Genomic DNA, 8420 nt, shown 5'->3' with positions numbered 1-8420 from the left:
GCCTTCAGAGAAGTGCTGAAAGACTTGAAGGACGAGGACCCTTTAGTTTGGAAAGGACCTCAGGAGCTGATTTTGTTCAAAGCACTGTGGCCAGCAGGGCCAACCACAATTGTCATTGCCTTGTCCAGGATGGCGATGTCACGGACAACAGAATTTTCATGAACATTATTCAGATATGATGACAAGGTACACATTTACTCTCCTGGGAATCCCAAATATAATTTAGTTACCCCTCAGCTCAGCACATCACTTCTGTCCTGTGACACATTCTCTGTGCTCACTGAGTTACCTGCATCCGGAATATCATTCTGGAGAGGGTCTTCCCATTGTGTACAGGTAGTAGTGCTTCTGCTTGCTGCTTGGTCACTCTTGTAAACTGATTGTTTAGAGCCAAGTAAACTGGAACAAAAAAAAGTACTCTAAGATCAGGCTGCATCTCTTTGATCTACAAGTTTTTGAAAGAATAATTGCAACACCATTATATTAAGAGGCTTACTAATTGCTACTGAACCTGTTAAATGAGCTTGCTACACATATCAATTACTGCGACTACATGACTTCAGTCTTGTTACTCAGCTTTTAAGTCGACTGTTCAACCGACTAGAATATCAGGTTAGACATAACAGCTAATAAATCATTTCACAAATTGAAAAGGCTGAAACCTGACCTTGTTAGGCATGACTTAGGACAAGTATGGCATTCTGGAAGAGTACAGTTCTGCATGGACTGAACAAGGAAATGAAAGATGAATATCTCTGAGTGTTTGATTGTGAAATTAAGAACAAATATTGTTCTCCACAATAAATAGTAGTGCATCTATTAAGCCACTTCACATTCCATATTGTAGGTGAGATGGATGAACAACTAAAAGAAGTTTCTTGCTAATGCTAGATGTGCTGTCTCATGAGGTCATTTAGAAAGTTCGAACATCATGAAATTTCTTCAGATTTCTAGGAGTCTAATTAAAACTGTAAAGGTAAAACTGTTCTGCAGTAACAGACAACATAAGATGAAACACAGCTGAAGTGCCAGTGCCTCTGAGGGTACTGTGGAGAACCCAATTCTGTGACTGGAGGTAACACACAGTGACACAGGGCAAATGATTACCAATGGCAATCCCAGTTCCTTAATTTCATGGTTAAGGATTGAAAAGACAGCCTCCCAGGAACACCACAACCTGTCCCCTACATGACTGATTTAGAGACACTCAAAAAAACCGATCAACCTTGTAATTCATTATTACAGCCTGCGCCCTGTAACTCCTGACAAATCCCATAGAACCGCTTCTGGGAGCCATTTCCAGCCATTAGGTGACCTTACTTGAAATCTGCGCCTTTTTTTTCAAACTTCTTTTGCTCTCTGTTGTGACAGGGAACAATAATGTTCTCGTTCCACTTCAGGCTGTGGCAGTGTTGAAGGCCTGGTACAAAGCCACTACAAACACTCTTCTTTCTTGGCAGGACATCTGAGCTGTTCTGAGAGTCTAACGCTGACAGGGCTGGGATAGGCTAGGACAAGAAAACATGCTTTGTTCTGGGAAGCTTCTCTCTTTCTTCTTGCCCTCTACCTCCATGCTTGTTTCTCACAAAGTAGACTACTGGTAGGTACTGCAAACTCACAAATGAGGCAAAAATTTTGTGACAGAAATATCTTCCTACGGGCTTCAGCAGGAAGCCTTGAAATATTTTTAACAGACCATTGTAGCCCAAGTTAATGGAAGTCTGATAGTCAAGCAGAACATCACAAAGCACAAGCTACAAGTTATATAATAAATTAATACTATTAGCTGCATCGAATCTAGCAAAAAAAAAAAAAAAAAAAACCAACAAACCAAACCTGTGTATTAAAAGTACAGAAAACAAGCACAGTCCAAGGTGGATAAGTTTAATAGTTTGAGGAGCTAAATCAAAACAGAAGGCAGAGCACAAAGTAGCATTCATTTCAAAGTCTGACATTAAACTAAGGATAGGCATTTTGCTGCTGTACATCCATTTAATGCAAGAACTGGTGTTTAGAATATTATCTTTGAAAGGGCGGAGAGGGTGGGGAAAGGGTGTAGACTCCCAAGCTGCAGCTCTGCTTTTATTATTAGCATTTTCATAATTCCTGTATTTGTTTTTCTAGAGCATTTGTAGCCAACAGATTTCATTTCATTCCCTTTGATCTAAATCAGCTTTAAAAGCAAGCTGTGCTAGGGCCATTCACACACAAGCACTGACTGTGCTTCAGCCAACGAAAGGACAGTTAGATGCAGGCCACCCATGTGGCTTTTCATATTAATGAGCACAGATCCTTTTGTCTTCCAAAACTGAGGTGCCTGCATCCAATTTTTGCACCAACAGGCTGACAGGCAATGCTCAGAAAGCCTATAGAGCACTACAGCAATCGAGCACAAGGTTACACACTCAGCATGCAGCCAATACAAGTCCCTCGACCCCCAGATTTCATTAGGGAACAGTACAATCCCTTTTAAAGCTGGGAAGCCAGCTGGCCAAAAATCATTCTTCCTTTCTCATCCCTTGCAACAGGCAACTTAACTGAAATCCTCCCCCATACTCCATTGTCTCTGACCACCAAAGCAAAGTAGCAGTAAGAATAATTTTGTGCCTTTTTTCTTTTTTTTTTTTTTTAAAAGACCTTCATAAGTTTAAGCATCAACCTAACACATATTTTTACTTCAGAAAGAGTTCTGCTCCATTAGCTGTCATTATCTGCCTGCCATAAAGTACATGGCTGGTGTTGCTGTACAAAGGTAGGTGCCAAGATCAGCACCCAGAGATAGCAGTTACCCTTTACCTGCAGAACTAGTCCTGGCTTCCTGAGTGAGAATTTCTGAGGCTCATCTTTCAGAAGTCCTTGCAGCTTCTGTAGCTGAGAACTGGCTCCTGGCCCACGTGTGCGTAACTCAGCTGCTGCGGAGCACCGGTGAACTTTCAGCTTGGTATCATCAAATGCATTTTGCACAAAATGAGTAGCAGCTTCACACGGTCAAAATCCATTGAAGAGAGAGGGGAAAAAAAAGACACAACCAGGATGTTTGTAGATGGGAAAGATAGATTTTTGACTTAGAAAAGGGGTGCTTAAAAGCCTGCTATTGCAGTGAACATCATTTTTCACAAGGAATCAAAGAACAAATCATATTGGTGCTAGAATAATGGCTGGTGCCTCACAGCAAAGACAATCCGTAACCCTGTAGATTCTGTGAATGAATTAGTTAATCCTGCCTACTTCCAGAAGCATTTTTCTGTATGAAGCAATGGAGAAGAACTGCACTACTCACGTCTTTTACAATTTACAGGGTAACGTGGCAGCAGAAAAGTTATAAAAGACAAACAATTTCAGTAACCATGAGACATCTATTATTTTCTACCATTGAACATGCCACTGAGTCTCACTGGGTTCTGAGCAAAGAGAAACACACAGCAAACTTGTCAAGTTACTGTATCATAATTAAATGCAGCCTTTTCTTTCACTGTTAGTGGGAGAACACGTGGACACTGACCAGCTCACCAGGGCACGCATTACGGGCTGCTGTAACAACAGCACAGGCATTTAACCAGCTCATTTGGGGGCCCCTCTGAATTCAGCTGCTGGTATTACTTGCAGACTGTGATATAGCTCTTTATCTGACCTCAGTAGCAACAACAGCTGATTGATCATTACCGACCCATGTGAAGAAAGAACAGGCAGCCACCAGGACTAGCTTTACAGAAGAGTATACCAAGAAGGCTCTATAGCTTCCTGTCATACTGCAGGCAAAGAAACTAAAGCTAAGAAGTTAAGGAAGTGGAGGGGTTAGACTGGAGTATGGTCAAGGTCTTTCTTACATCCTCTAATGCTTCATATGCTCAAGTGTGAACAGTTTTGCTGTCCATTTATGTCCTTGATAAGCCTCTTTACATTTACATTCCCTTCCCTTGATGGCAGAACTGAGCAAGCTTCAGGACCTGTATATCAGAGCATCAAGTTAAAAGCTTTGTTAGTAGCTAATTAACACCACCTTACCTGACAGTGAGGCTGTTGTCAGGGGGGGTTCAGGTGGCTTCTTGTAGAGCTCGAAGTCAACACGCCGTTTGTCCCAGCTCCATCTGCCCCGTGGCAGCACCGGCTCCATGTTAGCATACAGAGCATTCTCCTGCCATTTCTAAAATAAATTTGAACCCCTTTAAGAAACCTGCTGTTCCTTTTGCTGCTCCTTTTTCAGCTTGCCCAGTTCTTTATCATGTACTGCTTAGCTGCCTTCCTCTCCGCTGCCTTCAACAAAAGGCAACAGAAATGATACTGCACTAACTTGCTTCTGTTACTCTTGAGTAGTTAATCTTCTCTCCCTTCTAGAGAAAGTTCATTCTCCAACATGATGGACGAGAAGAAGGCACCTTGTTTGCACTACTTCACTTCAGTTATACTCTAACCTTTCTGAGAAACTACTTTAATTTGTAGAGGAAAAAAATTAAATAAAATCTGCAAATGAACTGAACACGTACACATGCTTGAAAGAGAGTTTTTGCAAGGTAACCCCCCGAGCACTCAGCCTGTTCCACTCTATGCTGTGACTGCGTTCAGTAAATTTTGCAAAACTTATTGATCCTGCACAAAAAAAAAAAAAAAACAACAACCAATGATTTGTTCTGTTCCCTTTATTTCCTTACCTTGCCAATTCTAAAAACATACAAATCATCTAATAGTAGACCTAATAGCAGACCACATGTGCTTAGGTGACAATGCTGAAGACTATTCAAAATGGGGAAGAGTAAGCTAGTCCAGCTGACAGCCAGTAAAAAGGCAGAAAACAAGAAGAATAAACAGAAGAACAGGAGGACACAGAGCAGCAAGAAACCGATAGAGAAACTGATTAGAAAAGTTCTAATGAAACTGGAACTACAAGGCACAAAAAAAAAAAAAAAAAAAAAGGAGGGAAAATAACTAGTGAGGGAATTTGGATAGATAAAGGAAGGCTACAATTAACTTGGCAGCACACGAAGAACAGCCTGAAATCCATCCACCATGCAATGCAACATTAGGGTGTTTTTGTTTTTGTTTTTATTCTATACCCTCACTTTTATAGTAAAACAAAACACAATGCACTCCACTGGTAATACTGGCCAACAGGTTTTCTGTATGCATCGAGAGCACAGTTTGCATATCCAAACAAAGCACAGCCTGGGAGAGCTGGGCTCTGATATGCACCAATTGCAAATTCAGATGTATCCCCAGATAGCTTGCCTGGGCTGTACTCCACAAGACAGAATTCCACATGCTAAAGCAGTCATCCTCTTTTAAGTCTCCTAAAATGCTTCTGTTCCCTTGGCTCATTTAAGTACTCTGTTACCTCTTGTAACTCCTCCACACGTGCCTCATCAGGCATCTGAGGGTGCAGGTTGCTTTCGATGCTGCTCTTAAACCCAGGAAATACAAATCCATCTGGCGACAGCCACATACTCCTGGATTTTGCAAAGGACTCCTTACAGGCAGTAACCACATCAACTGGGTCAAACATGGCTGAAAGATACTCGTGACAGTAAGTGAACCTTGTTTTTGGCTCCTACAAAAATAAATAAATCAGTAAATGGTAATGTGAAGTTCCCTTTGCTGGGAGAGGAAAACAATCAAAAGTACAGAAGCAGGAACATTTCTTAAGGCTTGAAGTAATTGTAGATAAGAATTATATAGAGAAAAGAACTGTCATTAAGCAATCAAAAAGCTGCTTTTGAATTTCACATTACATTATGATCCAAGGATGGAAGACAAATCTTTAATATTATTTACTTTTGATTATAAAAAGGTAACTTTAGGTTATATTGTGTTCATGGGTATATTATCAACACTTTTCACAGAGCTCATCTCCTCCAGTGGATAGGAAAACATTTGTTATTTAGATTGAAGCCAGCAATTCTGAGAACAGTAGATAAATGAGATTCTTCAAGAATGCTCACAAATGCCTTCTTCAGATCACTTTATACCACATCAGCATTGCAATCCCTCAAATTTCACTGCTTACAGATGTGTGGAACTCAGAATTGTGACCTCTAGGATACCAAAGTCCACTGTCAAACTCAGAGCCCAAATCATGAAGAGGAGACAACTTGGCTACAATGCACAACAATAAGAATTTTACACACCAAGGATTCCCTTCCAATCCTATGTACTAATATGTAACTAATGTACTAATATGGAAGTCATCCTGTGGGCCTATTTAATTAATTTCTTCTCTTTGTTAGCCCTACGCACAGCAATCCAAGGTCTTCCATTTTTGTGCCTCAGCTTACCTTTGCCATTTCCTGGCGAAGATGCTCCTTTGCAAGTTCTGCAGAATTCAGGCTCTGAGAGCTATAATTGTAAACAGATTTGCCATCAGCAGGAGAAATTCTGAAAGCTTCAAACTTTGGCTTCTTCATCTTTCCTTTAAGCTGGCACACAGCATCAATGTTAGCCTGCTAGGAGAGATTCTGCGTGAATTCCATCTGAATTGGAAATCTGGAGTGCTACAAAAATATTTCAAACTGTGAACTGTATACTGTAAACATTATACTGATACTGTAAACATTAAAAAGCTTTCAGAAGATGCTCAAGTAGAAAGAAAGAAGTATTTATATATAAAGTGCACAACAGTTCTTCATTAATAAGACTCTCCACAAGAGGACTGTATTTTTTGTACAGCTTAGCCCCTCATTTTGTCCCAGCAAGTGACACACTGAGATAGAGGCAGTGCACTGGAGGCGGGGACTCAGCAGAGAATAGCTTCTGCTTATAGACAAATCAGTGTTCTGGAGAGCTGATGCTGGTCTTCATCAAATGAAATAAGATTAGTTTTTTCATTTGCATCATTCCATTAAAACCCCAGCAATTGCAGTTACATACATGAGCAACAATATTAATTATGACTCCTCAAATTTCTCTGCTGACACAGCGTAGTTAAACCCTCACATCTTTTACTTTACTTGCCAACACTATCAAACTTTGCTTATGGAAATTAAGGCTTTGAATTCAGACTGCCACAATAGGTAACTGCAGCAAAAGAGCAACACTGCATTTTGGATATCACTTCCTTTTAATGTTTAAAACTCCCTAACACACTCAAGTTTTTCAACTCAAAAGATATATTTATTTTAATGAAACCTGTTATTTAAAAATAATTATTTTTCTTTTTTTAATCTACAAGGGACTTCAGTCCCTCTATTGTCCTCTTGATTCAAAGCATTTATAAAATAAGAGCTGTTTGAAGCATGTATACTCAGAAGACTGCAAACTTCAAACGAACAAAAAAATGACCCCACACTTAATCTATACAGAAAGTTTAGACCAAAGACTGCTGCTGCTTGCATCCTCTTATGTTGTTACAAACAACTACCAGGAACTTAATATGTTAAGTTAATATGATGTTACTTAAGATTGTTTTCTCTTCTAGCCTCATCAAACACCTCTCTAGCAGCAAACTACAATTGGAAATACTTAGAAATTCAACGTTGTTCAATAATTCCAAGGCAGTACCCCTACACAGGAATGCAGCTTTTAACATCAAGGACAACTTCCTTGTGTTAAAACCAGTCCAAACTAGCCTTCACAAACCATGGGATGGTGAGAGTCCTCAGCTAAGAAATGTACTCAAAAAACACTTCAGACTCCCCAGAAACACGTGTGGTATCTCTGCTCAAATGTCTACCTGAACAGAAAGGTTTTCAATTCTAATGTTTTCCCTGAGACAACAGAAGGGGCAGATGGCAGCCTGGAACAAACCAGAAGAGTAATAAAATTATTCCAGGTGGTTTTTTTTTGTTGTTGTTTTTGTTTTTGTTTGTTTGTTTTTTGGGTTTTTTTTGTTTTTTTTGTTTTTTTGTTTTTTTTTTTTGTTTTTTTTTTTTTTTAACATACTTAAAAGATCTGCTTTCAACTGCTGATTTGATTTGGCTAACCATTCTGACTGTCTAAACAAGTACTTTGCAGGGCAAGAGAAAGCAGCACAAATTTTACATGGGCTTTGTTGGCCTGGCCCCACGAAGCACTGTGTAACTGGTTGATGTGGGGGTGCTATGAAGAAGAACAAAAATAGGAACCAACTCCAAGAAGAAATTGGCAAATCCTTTAAATAATCCATCAGTTTTCTTTCCACTCATACAGCACCTCCTCTATTTGCTTGCAAGCAAATTTGCTTTTTTCCACCTTAAAAAACAGTTGCCTCTGCAAAATAAAACCACCCTACACTTTAGTAATGTTTGTACAACACTTACAAACACATTAGGCTTAAAAACTTTTCTAAGGTTTCAGAAGAAGGGGGTGTTAATCAAGATATGAAGTGACACAGCTATTAGGCTTGCCTCTTTCACATAGCAAACAACTCACCCTGATATGGTTTCTCTCAAAAGACTTTTTGTCTGCTACTTCCTTCTTCCGCTGCACGTATTTTTCATTGTAGTCATCTAATG

This window comes from Tetrao urogallus (assembly GCF_951394365.1).
Source record: "Tetrao urogallus genome assembly, chromosome: 10".
Taxonomy (NCBI): domain Eukaryota; kingdom Metazoa; phylum Chordata; class Aves; order Galliformes; family Phasianidae; genus Tetrao; species Tetrao urogallus.
This window is presented reverse-complemented; position numbering follows the sequence as displayed.